Here is a 24,738-nt window from a genome sequence, read left to right as displayed (position 1 = left end):
ATGCTTACATTTTAGATTTCTTATTTCAGTTGAAGCTTGTTGTTTACTCTACTTTGGTCTTAGGAAGAAGGATCAGGCAACAGCCATGATCTGAATTCTCTATTAGTAGACACCATTTCAAAGACTGAACTGAGAAAACATCATAATAAAGAAGGAAAGGGGAAGAAGCGATACTTAGTAAGAGGTAATGTTTTCCTTCCACCACTTGATCTAGTGGTAAAAAGCAGCTACTTAAGTTTAAACTTTTTCCTTCCCTGAAAGAATATAAGATATTCCAAATTCCAAAGCATTTTCTGGTGCATCATTATTCCAGTTCTAGTGAAAACAACAACAACGACCCACACACACAATAAGAAGTTGGTGATATAAGGATACATGTTAAATAATATAGAAATTCTGAAAAAATCCAGTACATTGAAATATCTAATGCATAAGTACTTAAGGATGGTTAAGAAACAATCTTAAGAATGCTGAGGATAAGATTATTATTACTTCCTGGTCATTCCTATAAGGTGTCTTAGATTCAATGTTTATTCAATGGACTGCTATGATTTATCAATAAAGAATTTCTATGTAGAATTCATTGTACGTATAAAGCTCCTACATCAACCCTTAAAAATATATATACAGCCCTGACCGGTTTGGCTCAGTGGATAGAGCGTCGGCCTGCGGACTGAAGGGTCCCAGGTTCGATTCCGGTAAAGGGCATGTACCTTGGTTGCGGGTACATACCCAGTGGGGAGTGTGCAGGAGGCAGCTGATAGATGTTTCTCTCTCATTGATGTTTCTAGCTCTCTATCCCTCTCCCTCTCCCTTCTTCTCTGTAAAAAATCAATAAAATATATTTTTAAAAAATATATATATACATATATACACATATTTGCAATGTGGTTTTGACTGCTCTGAAGATTGAGGGTATTCATAACTCTACTCGAAGCCATTCCTCTGAGGATGGCTCACAACTGTCTGCTTGCTTATATTCTAGAGATAATGAAATAATATATGAGATACGATTGAAATAGTCCTGGGTACATGGAAAGTGTGCAATGAACTGCAGGACTAGTTATTTTTCTTATTGCTGCTATCATTCTGCCCCATATCATTGCAATCATTTTCTATAAGAGCAAACTCTACATGCAAGTTTCTGCTCTCAGGATTTGGTGGCAGGAAAGTCCACCAACACCCTTGTCTGACCTCAAAGGATGAAGGAAGCAGCTGGCTTCTAATATCTTTGCTTTGACAGCCCCTCAGAGCCGCCAGAGCCTCACATCCAGTTGGGGCTGTTGGTAGCTTCTGGAGAAAGAACACTTGAACATCTTCAGTGTGCCAACTTTTTTTCAGGGAATAGTATCCATGTGTCTCAAAGTGAAAATTAAATCCAAACTTCCTGCATCATCGAACACTTGCTACTCCTCTTTGAAAACTTGGTAAATCTGGTGCTCATGAAAACATGGGTTAGTGAGGATCAGTGGGAAAGGCCAAGTGACACATGTCTCCTTTCACTTTGGCTCTTCATTTTCATGGTCCCAATAATTCCCCAACAGAAGAAAACAAAATATAGAAATGATATAGAAAAAAAGATATAGAAAACAAAAAAGATATAGAAATGATGCTAAGGACAGAGTCACCCTACAGTTAATAAAAGAAATGCTAGTTTAATGCACTGCAACTTGTACTGATGATTAAATTCTGACCATTGAGTGATAATTTAGAGGTTTGCAATTACTACATTTTTTACACTATGATTAGAATAAAAGCTTTGTCAGATGTTCTAATTGCATAACATGAAGAGCAGAGACGATGTCACAAAATACTTAGTATTATTTTGATTTAAAAAATTTTAAAATACCTATAGAGAATATTTTGAAGATTATGATCAAACTATAGAGTGGAAAAAAGAAAAAGTAGTAATGGATATTTTGATACTTATTTATAGAAATGCAAATCAAAGTGAGATTTTTAAAAATGTTTCATATTAAACCAAGTGGAATAGGAGAGGATATGGACATAAAAAGTCAAATATTTTTAAGGGAGAGACATTAGGATTTGTAGATGAATTGCATGTGGCATTTGAAAGAATAAAGAGGAGTCAAGGATTACTGATGTTTTTAGTTTAAACAGCCTGAAAGATGAATTTACTATGAACTGAAATGGGGAAAACCATGAACAGAGCAGGTATGAGGTAGGAGTATAGAGAAGGAGTTTTCTTGGGGGCAAGATAAATTTGAAGTTTGATTCTATTCTCTTAAGTAGTTTAATTATTTTCCTGCAAATTTATTTGATTATCTCTTGGTTTACAGGATCTAGTATTCCTCAACTCAATCTAGCCCAAGGAAGAGATTTTGCTCTTAACTAATAATTTTCACAATTTTCAATAGTACAATTTTTTTGAGATTACTTTGAAAATTAAAAATGTAAGTATCAATATAATGTGCAATAACCAACCAATTATTGGTATCATTATATATTGAGTACTATGCTAAGTACATTTGAAAATGTTATCTAATCCCCACAACACTAGAGATGGTACTATTATTTCCTCTTCTTTTCTGGGTGTGAAACATCGAGGATTTAAAAGGGCCTGGGAACACACTAGTAGTACTTAGCACAGCTAGTGAGGTCAGTTTAATTCTTTTTTCCCTCCCTCTTCACCATGGGCTTTATTTGTTTGGATGCCAGCCTTCAGTATAAACCCAGAGGGGCAGGTCAGGGGCCCCAGCAACCGAGACCCTGGAGGCAGAGACTGTGGCCACCTAAATACATCACCCCATAAACACATCAAATCATCATACAAAAGTGTGTGTTTTCTTGGATGTTTGGGGAAAATAATAGTAATAAAATGAATAAAATAATAATTTAAAGAAAAAGCAGTGGAAAATATTTCTTAAGACAAACTGGGTATCGGTGACAACACTGCCGGGAAGCTGGCGTCCTCCCTACACAGATGGCCACACAGGCGAACTGGCCCTCCAGGCTGCGCACTGCCCCAGAGGAGCCCCGGCACATCCCTCTCAACTCGCGCTAAACGGTAAGGCAGATGCTTAGTGGGAGGACAGAGGGGTAGTGCCCCGGGGCGCTTCTCCAGCACGGACTGTAGAGGGAGAGGCAAGCCTTTCCCACCCTCAGGCTAAAGGCGTGCCCAGCCAGGAGATAGTTATCCGGCTTCAGCTGCACGCAGCCTTCAGTGGTAACTGGGTCTGCTCCACGTTCCCAAGCTTCTGGAGCACTTCCCCAGGGCGCTTCCCCATCTCCAGGTACAATACAGGTCATCCAGCACCAGGCGTCTGTGGTGAGGGCCTCAGCCGTGCTCATGTACATGATGGTGTTGTCACCACATGATGGGGTTGTCACCCACAGGCCATTTCTCCCGTGAGAGCACGAGGTGGTCCAGACCCCGAGTTTTTGCAGCTCCTCGGGGATCTTTGTGCCCGAAGCCTGCTCTTGTGGGCATTTCTGTAAGCGAGAGCCTCCCCCACGCTCTGGAGCAGGATCGCAGCCTGAAAATTCTCCATCGCAGAGGTGGCTCCTCTGCCTGCACAGCGCTGAGCACAATCAGCCCTCAGGCCACCTCGGTTCTGGTCTTGTGTCTCTGTCGAGAGATTCCTCAATGGCCAGAACCAGTTTAATTCTAAAGGCCATGCTTAGAGGCATAAAGATATATATTTTATGTATATTTCCTTTGGATTTTCATGCATATATTCACTAACATTTGTCATTTTCCTTTCCCTTTTATGAGCACATTTTTATTCAATTTTATACAAAATAGAAGCAAATATTCCAATTAATCAATCATAACCAATATTTAACATGATTTATTATGACTGGTTCCAATTTAAGAATTGACATGGCATCAGGGCAACTATATTGAATGAATTGTTACCAGAATGAATAGTCATAAAAATAAATGCTTAAAATATTGCTGAGTAAGCTGGAAAATATGTCAACAATATATACTAGATAATTTAATTTTTGAAAATCAGGTAAATCAGTAAATTTTTAAAAAAACCTGAATGTGTGGGCCATTCCAAAAAATGGGCTTAATTGATTTCAGACTTTTTGTCCGTTTTGCTTGGATTCTATGATAAAATACAAATTTCACGATGGGAAACGTAGTGAACAGGTACTGGTCTAAATATTAAAATATTAATGTGGGCACATTAATTCAGCAGGAAACTTTTTAGTGATGAAGAACAACTGCCTGAATGAAAGAAAGAAGATTAATCAATTACCAAGTAGGCTTGAAGAAAATGCCATCAGTGGATTTTCCACAGAAAAGGTCAGGCTCCTCTGGGCTGTCCTGCACACAAAACAAGACCAGAGAGGAATCTTGTGGTGCCAAGAGAAAATCTGGATTAATCATTAGTGGCTGGTCCTTGGACAAGTGTGGTTTCCTGCTGGGGATGTGGTGCTCCTGTGTTAAGTTCTGACTTCTAGGAGCAGGGCCAAAGACCATCAACCCTACACCATCAGGTCCTATGGAAGATCCCATGTCCCACTTCTCTAGCATCTTCTCCAGAGAAAAGTTTGTTAAAAGGAGCATCACCAGTGGTGCTGGAGGTGAAATGAAGTAACAAAAGGGCCGATGGGTCCTTATGGGGAAGTAAAATCTCACTGCTTTGCCCTGGTGATAGTGAGGGTTACAAACGGATTCTTTAAACAGAATCTTACTTTAGAAAGTTTTCTAAACTTTTAGTGAGAGAGAGAGAGAGAAAAAGAGAGAGAAAGATATCAATGTGAGGGAGAAACATCAGTTGGTTGCCTCCAACACATGCCCTGAACGGGGATCAAACCTGAAACCTGGGTAACCAAACCCACCACCTGTTGGTGTATAGGACGATGCTCCAACCAACTGGGCCACACCGGCCAGGGCAAACATTTTCATATGTTTAAAATACAAGTTACAGGAATTGCTTTTTCCCTATTTCCCAGAGTGTCTCTGATAAGCAGTATCCAATGAACAGAAATAGGGGAAAGCTACCCCAAAGAGAAATACAAAGGAGTGAAGATAATTACCAATATTCAAGGTGGCCAGGCAAATGAGTGGAGGCTGACAGGCTTGACTTGTCTTCTGTTTTCATCTTTGACTCAATAGCTGTCTCTGTGACTATATGGCAGAATTGGTATGACCAGGCAGGCATCCCGGCTCTTGGAGCATTTCCATTCTTGTTATCACCTCTTTCATGAATAAAACCTTTCATCAAAATTGACTATTGCATTCTGCCCTTGGTAGCTTGTTGCCTGCTGTCCCCATTCTGACTGGATAAGCCCAGCCAGAGAACCTCCAAGGCGAGCCAAGAAAGGATACCTCTCCCTCTCATACTCCCAACTTGTCAGTGGGGGGTGACATTATCCTGATATACATTTTGAAAGATTATTTGTTGAAAGTGAAAAAAAAGGTATTTTCACTCATTCTTATGTATTCATAATCAGAGAATTAGAGATATCTCTCTAAATTAGACCATTCATTCTCTGGCTCCAGTTAGCATTAATCAGAAAATCTGATTTACCTCTTAGGTCCGTGTGCCTGACTCACACAAGACCTGATATAATTATGCACACGTCATGACTTATTTTCAGATGGGCTGATTCAATCCAGCAATCAGACTGTCCCCTCCTCCTCAACTTAGTAACATTTGAAGTCAACCCTATGCTTTCTTTTCTATCATCAATGGACAGCTTCCTTCCTTCCTTCATTTCTTATTGATATTTGCTGCTCTTCTGGTCAGCTCTTACTTGGTATTCTGACACCTTTCTTTGCTACCAGCTGTTTTCACACTTGACTTTTTCTTTTTTTGAAAGTTGAATGCCTTTGCAGGAGCTGTTTTTCCTTAATGGTGAATTTTTAGTTCTGAAACTTAACATATATTGAATTCTGGAAATAGTATGCTTCTTAAAATAATAGCAGGCCTATTTTTAAAACCAGGTTTATGGTGAAATTCTTAACAATAACCAAAATTAGTGCTAACTAGCAGGTCAGTAAGTTCCTCTTTGCAAGTTAACATTCTTTTCTTTTATTGTCTCGTTGAATGTTAATTCGGTGTACCTTCACTTTATTCATTAAAAAAAAAAGCCTATTCATTTAATGCATAGAATGCTGATTTCCTTTTGGGTGTATTAGACTCTGGTTCACTTCCTCATTTCTAGTCTTTATAATTTTCTGCACAGATAAATGCCCATAATTTTTATTCTTTGTTTAAAAACAGGTCATGAGAGAAAAGTTGTGCCAATGCAACTATTCTTTAGATAGCTAGTGCCAGGAAAGCAGCATTCGTAATATTGTCCTCACTGGCTTTCTTTTTGGAACTGTGGTGCCAGGGAAAATGATTTACTTCCAGCCTGGACTGAGACTTGAGCTTTGTAGAAAAGATTTATTGGGATCGACTTTGCATAAAGCCATAATCATTCCTGAAAAGACATTTGTCACTATAAAACCTTATTTTCAGGTGCCTGACACTTTCCATAAAACTATGCTTCAAGTGGAAAAGTCATTTGGGTTTTCAGATCCTTTATTCTAGTATTTGTTGATCATTTAGCGTCTATTATTTCTTGAACTTTCTGGACACACAAGGGTGGTGTTTCTGGGACCTATCCCTAGGTTTCCATGAGGCAGGGAATGCATGCATTTTAAACAAGTGCCTGAGAAGATTCTGCTAAGTAGATGACTTTGAGAAACACTCTTTGAAAAGGGGTATGAAGTCCTACATATACCTTTTGTTCCACCTTTTCGTAAGTGTAACCTTAAATAATTATATGGCCTCTCTGTCCTATTTGTTTCGTATGTATATTCCTTATATATACTTTAATTGGGCAAGTATACATTCTGTTCATAAATTGTGACATTTAAAGAAAGTATTTTACAGGAAGTACATACAAGAAGCAAATTATGCATCTTAGCTCTAGTCTTTTCTCTACTATCCATGACAACAATAACAAACAAAATTACATGTGTATGTGTACACATGCACTCTCAGCAGTCAACCTGGGTTGCAGCAGCCCTAGGAAAAGCGAATTGATCTCTTGATCAGAAAGGAAACTTATAATTCACTTGGAGGAAGCAGTAATCAAGATCAGGCCACCGCCCTGAAAATAGCCAAGGTCAGGGGACATAAACAAGAGCCAAGGTTTATAGCAAGATGGACAATCAAAGAGGCCCTGACTTGGGACACCAGTCTCAAAGAAGACTAAGAAGCTGAAGACATTCCTTAAGTACCAATGACAGGCCCTCAGATTTGAACAAAGAGTTTAAAGTGCTTAATGCACTTAAGGTTGCCTGAAATAGCCAACTATTTACTTTACCATATTCGTTAACTTGCCAAGTGTGCACAAATTAATTAGTCCATCATTTACTCTTATCTTTGCCACAAATCAGAGGAGTTCAAAAGTCAACCTCAAAGCACTTGTGCATTTCAATTGATTCCAAATGGAGGGTCATTATAAGCAAATGCTATAATAATTTATAGCAAGCATCTTTTATAATGTGGATCTGTGAGCTCTAACTGAGGTCACTTATTTAAAATGTTTTCCGAATTTTATGTGATTATTGCATTCCACGTCCTCTTTAAAACTCTGAGAGAAATCTCCTTTTAGCCAGTTTTGGAGAAAATACTCTGTATCATGAAATCAGCCAAAAGAAAGAAACTACCAAGCAATAGTACATTTTATAATGTAGCTGTTATTTCCAGAATTATACATTTTCGTGTTAGCACAAGACACACTGGTTAACTTGTTTAATTTTAAATGAAATATATATATATATATTCAAAGAGGTTTTGCCTCAATCACTGTTTTATTAATACCCAACCAATATTTTGTACGGTGCTATGAGTAAAAATAAAAATCTGGTAAAGTTGTGCTTCTAATATCCAAATCTTATTTAACCCAATGGATTTATTATTGAGATAGATACAAATCCATTTATCACTTAATAATAGAAATTTTACATGGACATGAATATCTAGGTCCTCAACAAATAGATTTGTTTAAATGTTTTAATACTGGGCTAACATTTATCCTGATTACTTAAAATAGATTATTAATTGTTAGAAAAGAAATATTCTAATACTAGAGATGGAAAGCTTATGGAAAATTTTAAATGTTTGTTGACTGTAGAAACATAAAACATGAGCTTGTTCCTTTGAACAATCAATAATCAATGAAACAACCAATATTTATTGATTGACTACCTTAGATTTAATAGGTATCTACGTACAAAGATAACTATTACAATGAACCCTTACAAAGGAGCCCCGGGGCTGCCACGTTGCTCAGCTGCAGGGGCACAGTCACACTGTGCACTGTGAGGATGGTGCCCCCTGGAACTACGTAGGGCACATCCAGCCAGCGGGGTGGGATATAGCAGCCCTTCAATGGCCCCTATCCTCAGCTACCTTATAATCCATCCAAGCAAGGGGAGGAAGCAGGCAGGGTTGGAAACAGATTGAGATACATGAAACAACAGTAGCAAGAGAAAGATGAGAGAGAAAAAATTAAGGTGGCATATGCCAAAGATATGGAAATGCAGTTTCTTTCTTTTTCCTCATTAGGTGGTAATGAGCAGGTTCTAAAATAACTTGGGTAGTTGAGCATATAGTGGAGGACATACTGTATAACAGAGTTGTCTGTCGGCACTGAGAAGCACGGAGATTAACAACTATAACTGAGGCTCTGATAAAAATAGAATGATCCTAGAAGAGACTATGACCATCAGTCATTGATGAGATTGGGTTTTAGCCATCAGAGAGATTTCAGTTTCAATGTAAAATTACTGACTTGACAGGTTACATTTTATTTCTTTATTTTAATCACATTGTAAATTTATAATTTCATGGTAAAAGCACCTCTCTTAGATTTATATTTTTCCAAGAGTGCTGAATGTGTGTGTATGGGGGGAGAGGGGGTACAGTTCTAAGGATAAGGAATGAGTTCACAAAGTCCAATTCCATGGAAAACATTCCTTGGAAACTTATGAAAGAATGTGGTTACATGTTAAGTTGGTCTTGCAATTGAAGAGATTTACAGAGAGTTGAGTACTGTAGTTGTTTCACTCATCCTTTAGTCCTAAAAATCACTTCCTCCAGGAAACCTGTCCCGATCTCTAAGGTTACGTTAGGTGCCCCTCCTGTGGTTTCACAGCATCCTGTACTCAGCCTTATCAGTGCCCCCATTGCTCTTAGTTGCAATTGCCTCTTTACTGTTCTGTCTCATATGAGAAAATAACAACAACAAGTACTCATTAAACATTTTGCTGAATAAAGCACTGCTCTGAAACCTTAATTCTCTCTACCTAGTGAGGTAGCTGTTATTATTACCACACTTTTAAAATGAGGAGATAGAGGAATAAGGAGGTTAAGAAACTGTCCAATGTTAAAGAGCTGGTACATCACATAGTAAAAATTCAAATCCAAACAGTCTGACTACCAAGTGTCTTTTATACCAAATGCTGACATAATGCTGAACACTTATCATCAAATATTCATTTAATGAATAATTGAATGATTTCAGATAACACACACATCATATATTTTTCAAACATTCTCCCTGCCCCCATCTTGGAAAGTGTCATAATTAGAAAGAAAGGAGCCCAATTGATTTCTCAGCTTTTCAAACTATCAAATTCATCACTTTTATTGGTCAACATACCTGTCACATTGGTGGTGCTGCCTTATAGAGACCAAAGGACTTCAGGAGCTCAATGCTATGTACTACTATCAGATTCCTTCTGTAAATGATTCCATGAACTCTGGTAGAGCAGCCTTATCCACAGACAAAATCTTCTAACAAGGCACAAATTCACTAGCATCACATGCAATCTTCCATTCAATACTTTTCAGGCCTACAGATTATCCTTCTTTCTCTGTGCAGACCTAAGAAAGATAAGAGAGAAAAAACTGTTGAGTTAAAAAAAAAAAAAAGAGCTACTGAGTTTTATTTCAAAAAATTATCAGTTATCAAATAAAATATTTTGTTTTCAATCCACTTCAATCCACATTTGATGTTTACTTCCTGGAGGATCTTAAATTACTAGCCCCAATTTTTCTCCTAAGTTGTCATATGATTGCTAGGCCCAATTTTAGTTCCAATTTTCTAGAAGAGTCCTGGAAAAATATTGTTAATTTTATCAGAAACAAATTCTCTCAGCTCTCTTTGCCACATCTACTGCGAGGAGGAAGACCATTCTCAGCAATTAGACGGTGGACATTCCAGAAAATGTGGACATCACTCTGAAGGGACGCACGGTTATTGTGAAGGGCCCCAGAGGCATCCTGCGGAGGGACTTCAACCACATCAATGTAGAACTCAGTCTCCTTGGAAAGAAAAAGAAGAGGCTCTGGGTTGACAAATGGTGTCAAAATGGAAAGGCACTGGCTATAGTTTGCACTGTGTGCAGTCATGTACAGAACGCGATTAAGGGTGCTATACTGGGCTTCCGATACAAGTTGAGGTCTGTATACGCTCACTTCCCCGTCAACATCGTTATTCTGGAGAATGGTTCTCTTGTTGAAATCAGAACCATCTTGGGCAAAAAACACATCCACAGGGTTCGGGTAAGGTCAGGTATTGCTTGTTCAATATCTCAAGACCAGAAAGATGAGTTAATTGTTAAAGGAAACTACATTGAACTGTATGAAAATCGGCTGCTTTGATTCAGCAAGTCACAATAGTTAAAAACAAGGCTATCGGAAATTTTGGAGGTGGTATCTATGTTTCTGAAAAAGAAAAGTTCAGTGGTACAGCTACAAACAGCAAGGTGCTGCTGACTCCTCAGAGTTACTTGTGATGTTTTAAAGATGCAATAAAAGCCATGTATTGCTTTTGGGAAAAGAACAACAAATTACCTCAAAAACTAGTGTGCAAACTTTCTAATATTAAACAACCACAAACACACGCATACACAATAACTCACAAAAATATAGAGGTTTGGTTTTTTTTGGTGTTTTTCTGGTTCTCTAGCATTTAATAAAACTCACATGCACAAATGCTGCTAGTTCAATAAGATACATATTATGAAACAAAATACATATCAAAAAACAAATAAAAAATGACTGAATTTAACCATCATTTCATTCCTTAATTTACCTTTTTATCCATCTAACAAATGTTTATTTTAGTATGATGGAGAATTTAAAAGCCCAAGGTCTAGAACCAGACTCTCTGGGTATGAGTTCTGGGTATTCCAGTTATAGGTTATGGGATCTTGGGCATGTTATAGTTTCCTCATTGCTCCATTGGGGATAGTAATGGTACCTTTCTTACAGGATGGTTGCAAGGAATTAACTAAGTAACACATGTAAAATGTTGAGAGTAGCACCTGACACATGTAAATGTCACATTTGTGTTTTTGTTATTATTATAGTCTCTATGTTTGATCAATTTAAGTCTTCTTCTAGAGGCAGACATTAATTCTTTTGATAAATATATTCACCCTTAAAGTTCTCCTAAAATTAGTTTTAGCTCTCACATTATGGAGAGTACACCTTACTGTAGGCAATTCCTTGCTCCTAAGAAAAATCTTGAAATGGGAGGTGAATATTATTAAAATACTGATTTATTGAGACAATTCTCCCTAGAGAAGAAACCACATTCTGCAGCCTAGTGACATAACACAGAAAAGATTTATCTTTCTGGGTAAAATTAGAAAAAAAAAAACACAATAAAAAAACTACAGAAAAAAGACTGGTGTTCTTACGCTATTTAATTCTGCTGACATTGATAGCTTTGCCCTTGATATGGTGGGAAAGGCTGGTGTGCGGTGATATGTGACATAGATGAATAGTTGCTTCCCACCTCTGACTCTAAAAGAAGATAAGGAATGCAATTATTGTACCCTCTTTGGGCTTTTGTTCTCTCTTGTTCCTTTTTCTAGTCTATCTTTTTCTTTGTTATTCTATCTACCTTTCCCCCATTTTCAATGCTCATTTCATTAAGATGACCAGGGTGACAATCTATTCTTTCATCTTTTCTTTTTCTGAGACTCTTCATTCTTCTGTGATCCTTATTTCACCACTACAGTGGGGCCTTGACTTACGAGTGTCCTGAACAACGAGTTTTTCAAGATAAGAGCCATCTCTCGGCCGATTTTTTGCTTTGAGTTGCGAGCTAAAATTCGGGTTACGAGCCAGCTTCAGATACCCCACTGCTAGTTGGCACAGCGAACGTCACAGTGAACGCCACAACATCAGCCCAGCATTCAATTCATAGTACGTAATGGTGAAAATTGATTTGACATACGAGTAATTTCAGTTACAAGCTTGGTCACGGAACGAATTAAACTCGTAAGTCAAGGCCCCACTGTATAACTCTTTCACATAAAATTAATCTGTCTGATAGGCACCATTAATCAATTTCATACTGTTCTAAGTACTGAGGAGACATTAGTGAACAAAATAAACACAATTGCTTGCCTTGATGATGTGAGTGAGGGGAAAAGCAGTTGCAGGTGAGCTTTGAAAGGCAATGCGGGAACAGATAGGAACCTTGTAGGAGAGATAAGGGACTTTTACTCTGAGCAAGATTGTTGGCTATTGGGAGGCGCTGAGCAGAGTGACATGATCTTGTTTAAAGGGAATCAATCCAGGACAAGGACAGAAACTAGGAGACCAGTTTAGTGAAATCGTCCAAGCAGATTAAAAATCAGAAAGAATAATTTTCAGTATCTTTCTCCTAGATGACTATTTCTTACTTTATCCTCTATACTGAAAGTTCTAGCACCACTCCTTCTTTCATACTTTAAGCTAATCCTTATTCCTATTGCATTGAGAAACCATCAACTCTACACCCTTTCACCACAACTTCCATTTCTCAACCTGCATCCATGCCCATTTATTCTGCCTTTCCTTTGACCACAATTGATGAACTGTTCACACTCCTTTTGCTTACTCATTAGTACCTTGAGTAGTCTCAACTACTCAAGGGCATCACTCCAGAATTTATATCTGCTCTCTATTGCATCATCCTTTTTATTTATTTTAATTATTCCCATAAATATGTTAATACTTTTCCAATGTTAAAAAACTCTTTTGACCCCAGTTCACCATCCAGCATCAGCTCTATTTCCTCACTCCCCATTACATTAAAAAAATCATACAAAGAATAAATTCCTGTTCTCTGTCCTCTCTTAAAATGTTCTAGTTGAATTTTCACCCATAGTATTGCACCAACACTACTGTTGAGAAATGAGCAATTACTTTCACGTTGCTAAATCTAATGATCAATGTCGGTTCTCAACCTACTTAAACTGTCAGCAGCAGAGGACACGTATTATTTGACTTCTGGCTCAGTCACTGTCTTGGTTTTCCTTCTCTGTTTCTATTTCCTCTGCCAGTTTCTCCACAGACCTTTTTTTCTTCTCTGACTACTATTCTTTTAGTGACCTCTTCTAGTCTCTGGGCTTTAAATACTATCTATATTATAAACGCTTTAAAATGTATACTCTGGTTCTGAACTATCATATTAATTCTAGACTTATCTACCTTAAATTGGGTATCTAAAAGTGTTCTCCAGGCCTAGCCAGTTTGGCTCAGTGGGTAGAGCATTGGCCCAAGGACTGAAGGGTCTCGGGTTCGATTCCCCTCCCCCCCCCATCAAGGGTACATGTCTGGGTTGCAGGCTTGATCCCTGGCCCTGGTTGGGGCTGATATGGGAGACAACCAATTGATGTGTCTCTCTCACATTGATGTTTCTCTCTCTCTGTCTCTCCCCCTCCCTTCCATTCTCTCTCTAAAAAAAAAGTTTTCTCCAACATGCCAAGCCCAAAGCTGACTCCTGATATTTCCTCCAAACCTCTTGCCCTGAATTCCTTCTAATCTTAGTAAACAGCAACTGACTTCTTTTCAGTTACTCATGCTAAGACTTTGCAGTCTCACACACCTTGCCTGCAATCCAACAGCAAACCTACTGTCTTTACTTTCAAAATGTCACCACTTTCTAAACATATCCAGAGGGTGGATATATTTTCAGTTCTCCCTCCTCCTCCACTGCTACCACTCTGATTTAATCTGCCATCATATTTTAAATAGGTTATTGAAATAACCACTGAACCGGTCTACCGGGTTCTATTCATTTACCTCCTTATCGTCTATTCTCAACCCAGTGCCCGAATGTTCCTGCTTAGTCAGATCATTTCATCCTTCTACTTAAAATCCTCCAGTGGCTTTCCTTCTCTCTTAGAGAAAAAGCCAAAGAGCCCTTAATGGCTTAAAAAGCTTTACACAATCTGGCAACAATTTAAAAGTCTGACAATATTGAGTATTCGTGAAGCTTTAGAACACCAAGAGTTTTTATTTTATTTCTCTTTTAATTTAATTTAGTAATTTGCTTGTAAGAATATAATGGGTATAATCACTTTGGAGAACAGTGTGTCAATATTTAATGAAGCTGAAACTGCACACTCTGACTGGAATTCTGTTCCTACGTAAACTCACACATGTAAAGAAAGTGACATGTGCAATAATTTTTATAGCAGCATTGCTTATAGCAGCAAAAAATGTAAACAATCTGAATGTCTATTGATGAGAGATGGATAAATAAATCTTGGTATGTTTAAACAATAGAACACTATTAAGCAATAGAAATCAAAGAAGGAAATCTTCATGTTTTAAAATGGAGAACCACACAGAAGCCTTCATCAGTATTAATGTTTTATTTCCTAAACAGAATAGTGGGTTCACAGGTGTTTATTACACTAGTCCTTATACTCTCTGTATATATGAAATATACCCTAATTTTTAAGGCAGTAAATGGGAAATCTGTAGAATGTGGGACAGTTTGGAAGGAGAGACTACTGGGAAAGGGGTGTGGATGGACATAGGGGTGAACATGTACAGTTGTGTCTTGGAGCCAAGAAACTTAATTTCCATCCCCTTCCTCTTCATCCCCATGGCATTTTTCTTGGCTCGGATTTTCATCTTTTCAGTTGCCTCCTGTTTATTCTTTCTCACTAGAGTCTTGTTCCCCAGAATCCATTTTTATAGTTCTGATCATGTCAGCCCTCTATCTGTAAACCTTGAAAGACACTTCATCGCCTATAGTGAATATAAATAAACTTCCTAACATAATATAGAAGAAACTCTGTAATGTGGACCCAAGCATCCTTAACAATATCTGTTCCCAAATATCCCTGTTTACAGTTCTGCATACCTGCTCAAACCACTCACTATAATTATCCTTGCCTCACACCTAGAAAATACCACATGAAACATAGTTTATGTGACTTTATCTAGCTTCTCTAGAGGTAGCAATTTCTTTCTTTCTCTGTATTTCTATAGAACTTTGGACATACCTCTATTATAGCAGTTACATTGTGTAGGATTTTAATTAGGTAGCTATATTTCTGTTTTTCTCATATGAGCTACTAAAAGTTAGGGATAGTGTTTTGTTGTTGTAGTTGTTGTTGTTTCATTTTATTTGTTTGTGTTTAAATCTTTACACACCTAGCTCCTAATGAGATGCTTAACATATAGAGGGGAATAACTATTTGTGGAACCAGCAAAAGAATGATTGGAGGTTTTACTTACAATGTTGTAGGTGATAACAGATCAGGTGAGATGTAAACACAGTTTTTAAGTTCTTAGTTATCTAGTTGCCTCTTCTCATTAATTAAAATGCTATGGAGCTTACATATTATCTTCAAGGCTTCTTGACTAGTTTCAAGAAAGATAAAAAATGTAAGCATTATTTTGTTCATGTTGGCTAAGAGTAGCCAGGAGTTGAACTGGTCCCATTGCTAGGGTAATTCAAAACTACTATACTGATGGGAAACCAGTATATTTGAATTTATTTTTGAAAGTCTGGATTAATGTAACATGAGCTTTTGTTATGAAAAGATATACAAGATGATGTGGCTACCTCCCACATTCTCAAGATTTGAGCTGGTAAAATATACAGGTTTATGGTATCATTGCAGAGCCACACTACACTGAATGGGGACTATATCCAGACTATAATATTCAAATATGAATATCCGAGTTTTTAATTTTCTAATATCATAATATTTTAAAATTTGAAAGAAAAAACACTACTGCTTCTACATTGGCTCCCAAGACAATGGAATGGGGGTAATTTACATTTTTGAAAACATATCAGTTTGGGTACTTACTCAAAATTGGACAAATTCCACATTTTAGAAATGACTAGCTATTATTCAAGCTCCAACTTCCAAGTAGCTTGAATATTAAGAACTGGGTTTATATACCAAACCCACAAAGTACTCCAGGAATTGTAAATCATTCTTCAATTGTCAACCACCAAGGCACTTCAATTTAGAAAAGAATCAAGAGACTTTCCAGTTATTCAAGTCTAAATGTCTTAACCCAGTTTCAGACTGACGATCAAACATTCTAAAGACACAAAAAGGGCAACAGCACTCTTTTTTTATTTTTTTGAGGGGAGCTCTCTTATAAATTCTCAGGTATAAAACTGAGTGACTACTCATTACTGATAGAAGTGCGAGGGAAGCTGATGATGTGAACAGAGCTGAAGGAAAGTTGTCCAGGTAATCAAAATACCAGACTTCCATTTAGACCCCTGAATAGTTTCCCAAATTTTTTTGAGGTGGTTAAGTCCATCTTCTGCATTATTTCTCAAACACATTAGATATTGTTACCATGTGTGTTTTCAGTTTTGTTACTGTTTTTATAATTTACCCTAATTGAATGAAAGATGAGGGCATGAAGTAAAGTATGGGGGTTCTCGATTCTTTTTCTCCTTTAAGCCCACTCATTAGGCACAGACTTGCTCTGTGCTGACTCCTGTAACACGTAGTAGGAGGTCCTGATCTAGCAATCATTCTTTGTGACTTTCAGACAACTGCCAGGAATAAATGGATGGAATAAATGCAGGGGTTTTGGAAATTACAATTCAAGAGTTTTGAGTGTGTAATTTTTCAGTTCTGCCTATCAAAGTCCCAGCCAAAGCAGAAATTCACCAAATCAATTATCATCAGGCCTACAACATTATTTTCATTATTTAAAATTTTTTCCCTTTCAAAATTTCCTCAATATATCACTTGAGTGAGGTGGGATTTACTGATATATGATCTTTCTATAATTACCAGCCTTACAAGTGACAATTACCTCGCTGTAAATAAATAGCACAGGTTACTAATGCAATTTGTGGTACATTTCAATATTCTTATTGAAAGATTGGCTTATAATATTAGAACCTTTATTTAATAATTACATACTAAATAATAGTTACTTCTACATAAGTGAAATTGAGGATTTGACAAGGGTAAAAGGAAAACAAATTCTTCATTATAAAAATATTTATACTGTGAATTTCTTGCCATATAGATGCAATTCTTGTTAAGTTGCTTTGTTTTATTAAAAATTTTTTTCAATAAATGATGGAGCAATATAAAATAAAATAAAGAAAAAATATTTTCAAACTATATTACAAACACAAATTGTAGAAATTTGCTCTCTTAACAAAGGTAAATGATTTAAAAGGCTTATCTAAAGGTACTAGACATGTCAGAGTTGGAAGAGAATATTCCAATATTCCTTATCCATTTGCTTTGTTTAAACACCACATTTAGAATTGGTTACAAATAAATTTGTAATTCCAATATCCATCTCAGGGCTTGCTTTTTAATTTTATTCCCAGATAGCTACCCTATATTTATTTTACTTGACGCATATTTTAATTGCTCTTGTTTATGCTTTTTTCCAAAAATGGTTTTCCATAGTGACAACTGAAACTCAAAGTGATGATTACAACAAAAGAGATTTTAAGAGTTTTTCCAGAAACAAGGTCATTGGTGACATTTCCATAAATCACACATAATCTCAACAAAGACCATCTTACAAAGAAGCCTCACTCTAATAAGTTTAATATACAGAGGTTAAAATAGCCAGTTGTATTTATCTTTCACTATGCAGCTTACCAAAACCAAACTTCTGTCATCAACAATTATTAATCACCCATATGACCTGCAGAGCATTTTAATAAAGCAAATTATGAATCTGGGGTTGGGGGGGTGTGTGAAGGAGAGACACAAATGTGATCCAAATTTATAAAAGGAGATGAGGGTCCCTATTGGCCCACCACATCTGTTTGCCACATGTTCATAAATCACATCAATGTTTTGAACATTTCTCCTAGCACCTTCCTGTCACTCTGGTTTTATAGTTTATATTTTTACCCCTCCCCCTCCCCCCAAAAAATTTCATGATTATATTTCAGGTTTGAGAAAGACATTTGACCAAGTATTAAGTCACGCAACTGCAGCTAATGGCTGTGGCTAGTGCCCAAGGACCCTCCAGTTTCTGAAGATTTGGTCACAGCAAGCAAAAGTGGGAGCAAAACTTCTAGTTTATTCTAAAGAAGCTGAGAAATAATATAAAGACACCAATGATCACTGCCAAACCAAAAAAAAGTGCTACTCTTTGAGTCTGAATCTATGAAATAGAGTTGCCAAAAAGATAGCTCCTGACTTAAAAAGAAAAATATGTTTTCCTTGCAAAGAGGATTATCCGTAATACCATGTGCTCTAGTCTTAAGTTTGTTTTCATCTTCCAGTGATGCTAATGCATGTCTGCATGTAGTGCAGTGCTTGTCCCCTGGGAGTTGTCATTTCTGATAACTATGACCTGTAAAGACAGAGCAACAGTATTCTAGGCTGCATTTCAGACAGACCATGTAACCCATTGGCTTATTTAATGTGAAAAGAGGCATGCAAACTTAAGATACCGAGGAAGTTAAATTAGCAAGGTGGTATCATATAGATGAAGATGAGGTCTTGTCATTACGGCTGATTAGTTCCCCCCCCCCCTTGCTCTAAATGTATATATTGTTGAATGGAATATAACAACTACAAACAAACAAACAAACATGCACATCTATATCTAAGCTGGAAAAACCACATGGTGCCAGAAATGAACAGAGTCAATCTGAAGCCAGAGCAATGAATGGGAGCTAAAGCCAAATGGGTCAGGGGCTACTGAACCTGAATATTCTAATTACTGAGGTTTTAACCTGAGAGTAGAGAGTTGGGGAAAAAGAGTTTGTAGGCCTGGTAGCATGGGAAGCTATAGGTGCATTCCCGTGTAAAACTGAGAACTCAGAAGGAACTAGAAAAGTTCTTTCCACTGGGCTGGGAATTTGGTAAGAAAAATGGGCTGCCCGTCCTAGGTCGTGGTTGAAAATTCATCTTGGAGAAATCTAAACTGATACTATGTGGGGCTTGGGGGTTGAATTCATATGTTAAACTTGATAAAATAATCTTAAATCAAGAAATTATTGTAAAAACTGGTTGAGAGACCCATGGAACTGGCAGAGGTAGACATAAAACAGCCCACACTAACGACTTAACCCTGAATCATGACACATCCTTCGAAAACAATTCAACCTGAAGATAGAGTCAAAGTCTAACATTTGAAGCACTCAAGGAAACACCTCTATGAGAGTCAGGAATTTCAATAACCAGGAGAATTCACATGTGAAAACCAACAGAAAATAGAACAATGTGAAAACAATTTTGCTTTAAATTTTCAAAGATATAATTAAGGAAGAAATAAAAATCATAAGAATAGCATCCCGTAAAAAAGAAGAGGTAGTTTTGAAAATGAACAAAATGGGAGTCCTAGAAATGAAAACCATAATAGTTAAATGGGCAACTTCAATATGTGAACTATATAGTATAGTAAACATAAATAAAGAAATTAGTAAATCTGAAAACAGATCTGAAAAATTCACCTAAAATAAAATATATTCAGTAAAGTAACATGGTACCTAACATATTGTTATTCCTCAATTAATTAATTAACTAATGATTAATTCATTGGAGGATGAAATGAGACTCTGACATATGTCTAATAAATTTAATAAATATTCTCTCCAGAATGAGAGATTAGGAGAAAGGGAACACTCTGAAAATGAAAGAAACCATGAGTCTTCAGACTCAAGGAGAAGTATAGGGTAACTTTAAAAAATCCACTTAGAACCATATGATTTCACTAATATTTGGAATTTAATGAACAAACTGAACTACCAAGCAAAATAGAGACAGACTTATAGAGAGCAGGCAGACAGCTCTGGTGTGTGTGTGTGTGTGTGTGTGTGTGTGTGTGTGTGTGTATTGAGAGTGTTGGAGGATTTGAGCAAGAGAGAGAGAAAGAGAGAGAACTCACGGACATGGACAACAATGTGGCAATGGCTGGGGGGTGGGTTGTGGATGGAAGTGGAAGAGGGCATAGAGGGGATAAGTAGTGATGGGGAAAACCCACGTATACACACCATTGTGAAACTTTAGAACATCAAGGATACATTTTAAAATTAAAAAAATATAAGATGTATAAAGACAGGTTAAATTTATAGATTCTTCCTGAAATATAACCAAAAATTATACTTCAGCAAAAAGGAAATTGACTATAGAAAGAAATAAAATGGTAACAGAACCAATGATGAACAAACGAACAAAAAAATCAAAAGCAAGTTGGTAAAACTGTCTGTATGTGTGTACATTAAAATAAACTAAAAAGAAACATAGATAATGGATGGGACAAAACATTTTAAGGTCCTTGTCTTATTTCAAGAGAAGGCTAGGAAAACTTATTAGCTTAAGTGTATATTACTTTTAAGAGTAACCACTAGAAGAATCTATAATAATAGAAGCATAATATGCTAATTAGACCGGATGTCCTTCCAGACGAAGCCGTGGTGGCAGGGCTGAGGCCAAGGCAGCTGCCGCAGCAGCGGGGCTAAGACCCTTGCACAAATTTCATGCATCAGGCCTCTAGTAGAGATATAATTCACAAACTTGACAAGAGATATTTTTAAAAGAGTGAGGCAAGGGTGGGAATAAACTCAAGCAATATGATAGATGAAACAATCACTTACCTGTATGGAAATTTTCATTGGCTATTATAGCTTACAAAAGCACATCAAGCCCTAACCAGTTTGGCTCAGTGGATAGAGTGTCAGCCTGCGGACTCTAGGGTCCCAGGTTCAATTCCGGTCAAGGGCATGTACCTTGGTTGCGGGCACATCCCCAGTAGGGAGTGTGCAGGAGGCAGCTGATCGATGTTTCTAACTCTCTATTCCTCTCCCTTCCTCTCTGTAAAAAATCAATAAAATATATTAAAATAAAATTTAAAAAAAGCACGTCAATAAAAGCAAGGTATCTATAATAATAAAAGTGTAATATGCTAATTAGACTGGACAGCCGAACAACCTTCCGGACATCATTCCAGATGTCCTTCCAGATGAAGCCATGGTGGCAGGGGCCAACGCAGAGGTGGTTAGGGGTGATCAGGCAAGCAGTGAGCAGTTAGGGGCGATCAGCAGGCAGGCAAGTGGGTAGGGGCGATGAGGCAGGCAGGCGAGTGGTTAGAAGCCAGTGGTCCCAGATTGTGAGAGGGTGCAGACCGGGCTGAGGGACTTCCCCCACACACACACATGAATTTCATGCACCAGGCCTCTAGTTACATAAAAAAGTCTTGCAATTGAATTTGAAGGGATTGCAGATACATTTGAAAGCTGCTACCACTTTTTAAATGGTGGGGGGGAAATTCACCTTTGAGATCATGCTGGAAAAACATTAAACATATTCCATATTCTCTTTGTTATTTGAAATCTTACATAACTATATATCATTTTCTTGGAATTTTTCATATTCTACATGGTTTAATTTTTTTGGGACTTGTACTTTTTTCTTCTGGATTATAAGGCTTTGAAAGTTTTAATAATGTTACTCATCATTGGCTTTCCTCACACACCTACCATGCACTATGTACATAGTTGAAATTCATTAAAATGAATTTGTAGATGAAAATAATTCTTCTGAAAATAACTGACCTTTGTAAAAAGAGGTGATTAAATTCAGTAGCACTTTTCTGCCTTGTCATAGAGAAAGACACCCAATCTCTTTACCCCAGTTCTTACCCCATCAGATAGAGACCAGACAGGAGCCAATAGTAAGATTAATCAAGATATGTGTGCTTCCAATTTTTCAAGTTAAAAGTTTTCAAGGGTAGATCCTTTGACAAGAACATCAACTATCCCTAGTTTTGAAGGTATCAGGCACATAAAGTCACACCACCCCATTATTCAGCCTTGAAGCTGACTCCTTTGTTCTTCATTCAAGAAGTACGTTACTTTATAATAGATATCAGAATCAAGAATTTTAATGGTTTCTCTCCAATCACCTATAATAGATGTGGAATATTCAGTGATGTATATTCTTATGGAGGCCTTCAATATTGACTTCCATTATCTCTCCCCTTCTCATCCCCAGGTAACTGTGCATCTCTCATTACCAGGCAGGAGGGGAGCACATAACAAATCATTTTCTAAATATTATTATCCATTAAGCCAAAGACAGCTTTATTTTGAAGAGTGGCTTAAAATCTGCACCTTCCTATAGATGGAGAGAGAACTCCTTAAGGGCCAGATGGTTTCATTTCAACATTAAGTTGCTGATCTTCCCATGACACTGCCAGAGGAAAGTTTGGGACACCTCTTCACATGTTTCTTGAAGTAGCCTCTTGATACTAAGGAAGCCTCTCCAGATGTAACCCAGTAAAGATAATACCTTGCAAACCATAAATAAAATGGCCCCAACCAGTTCACATCGGGAGGCCGTCAGTCTGTAGAAAGGGTTTTTGTTTTTGTTTGGTTTTCTTTTCCCCTCTAGCAAAACTCAACAAATAAGATAACAGGGAATTGAAGGAATGGGGTATAGTTCTTACTCTGCTTGCACATTAGAGCCATCCCAAATCAAGTGATTAAGAATTTCTAAGAAGAGGGGTCCAAACATTGGTATCTACTTTAAAATCTCCTTTGATGATTCTAATGTGCATCCAGGCTGAGAATGAGCACTATGTGCCTACTGGAAGGAAGATCATACTTTCTCTTTAAAATGAAAAAGGTACACATGCTTATTGTTTTTAAAAGGATAGTTCTTGTTTAAAAGAAGTTTGGTATCACAAATCTCAATATCACTAGAGGTATTGAGGGCAATGAAACCATTAGGTATAATAGTTACAAACCCATGGAAAGAGGAATTCGAGAGAAATCTGTGTCACTAAGAGATGCTGTCAATATCTACATAATATCATATAATAAATACATTCTTCAGGACTAGTATTCTTGGAACTAGCACCCAATTCGCTAAGTTTCTGGTTTGTTCCCATTTACTATCTGCTGAAAACACACACCTTAAAACAATCCATGTTATTCTGTAAAAAGTCCTGTTTGAAAAATTCCATTTTTATGATTTATCCTCCTGAAAAATATAGATACATCATAATTTAGATTGGCAATGAGTTGAGAGATGCAAAAGAGGATGTTGGGCTGCTAAGAGTGCTGTGGGGAGTTATGAAATTGAGTAGCATTTTGTATTGATAAGGAGGGACATAATAGCAGATGCCTACCTCCTCCCTGACTGTATGTTGTGGTTAACTTGATTAAAGACAGGCTTTGAGTCAGCTTGAGCAACAGGGTAGGACTAAGCTGGTCAAACTCAATTGTTATTTGAAATTGCACTTGGACACTTGGAAATAGCAATTTGGGTACTTTTGGGGATTTTCCCCACCCCTTTTGCTTTCAAGTGGTACAAAATAATGTGAAATTTTCTGGCCAATCATGGACTGATTGAGCATGTATAGTAAGAAGTCAACCACCAGCTAATCTCCCAGGGCAGACATCCCAGAACTGGTGGGTACATTCCCTTAGAATTAAAGTACCAGTCAAAAGTCTCATAAAGGGGGGCAAAGGGTGCATTAATCTTACCAAAACCCAGAAAGCATTTCCCATCATTTTTAGATTTGAAATCATTTAAAAGAAACTGGGAAGAAAAGATAATTTAACGAAATTTGTATAGTATGTATTAAAAGAGTGGTCTGCATCAAAATTGTATTCATGGTCCATTCAAGAACAGTCTTCTGTTTAGAAAATAAACAGTATAGAAAATAAATAGTACAGAAAATAAATAGTATATTATACTATAACAATACTGTGACATAAATTATTATTGTCTCTCACAATTGTTATTGCCCTTACCTCAGGCTGCTCCCCCCCCTTTTTTTAAAAATATATTTTATTGATTTTTTACAGAGAGGAAGGGAGAGGGATAGAGAGTTAGAAACATCGATGAGAGAGAAACATCGATCAGCTGCCTCCTGCACACCCCCTACTGGGGATGTGCCTGCAACCAAGGTACATGCCCTTGACCAGAATTGAACCTGGGACCCTTGAGTCCACAGGCTGATGCTCTATCCACTGAGCCAAACCAGTTAGTGCACCCCCCCTTTTTTTTAACAAAGGGCTCAGAAATACTGGTCCTTGCCAAAATGTAATCCTAAAAGTTAGTGGACCCTCAAACTTTAATTTATTTTACTTTTTAGAGCAGTTTTTGATTTACAGAAAACTGAAACAGAAAAGTAGAGTTCCCATATACCTTCTCACCCTGCCCTAACTGTGTAGACAGTTTCTCCTATTATTAACATCTTGTGTAACAGTGGTGCATTTGCTAAAATTGATGAACCAGTATTGACATGTTGTTATTAACTAAAGTCTATAATTTACATTAGAGTTCATTCTTTGTGTTGTATAGTTCTATGGGTTTTGAAAAATACATAATGTCAGGTGTCCACCATTGCAGTATTATACATAACTAGGGGCCCAGTGCATGAATTCATGCACCTTGAAAGGAACTGTGGGCCATGAGGCTGCAGTGGTCATAGGGTCTTGGACCATTCTCCATGCCCCCACCCAGCTCCTCCCACCACGGCCCCCGGACCC

At 37.3% G+C, this 24,738-nt stretch overlaps 1 pseudogene; it reads left to right on the top strand.

Annotated features, from left to right (window-relative positions):
• Positions 1–3,338: 3,338 nt before the first annotated feature.
• LOC106726574 lies at positions 3,339–10,777 on the top strand (annotated as a pseudogene).
• The last annotated feature ends 13,961 nt before the right edge of the window (positions 10,778–24,738 follow it).

The sequence above is a fragment of the Myotis brandtii genome, unplaced genomic scaffold (assembly GCF_000412655.1).
Source record: "Myotis brandtii unplaced genomic scaffold, ASM41265v1 scaffold285, whole genome shotgun sequence".
Classification (NCBI taxonomy): Eukaryota; Metazoa; Chordata; class Mammalia; order Chiroptera; family Vespertilionidae; genus Myotis; species Myotis brandtii.
Note: the sequence above shows the minus strand (reverse complement) of the source record. Positions and strands in the feature narration are given on the sequence as shown.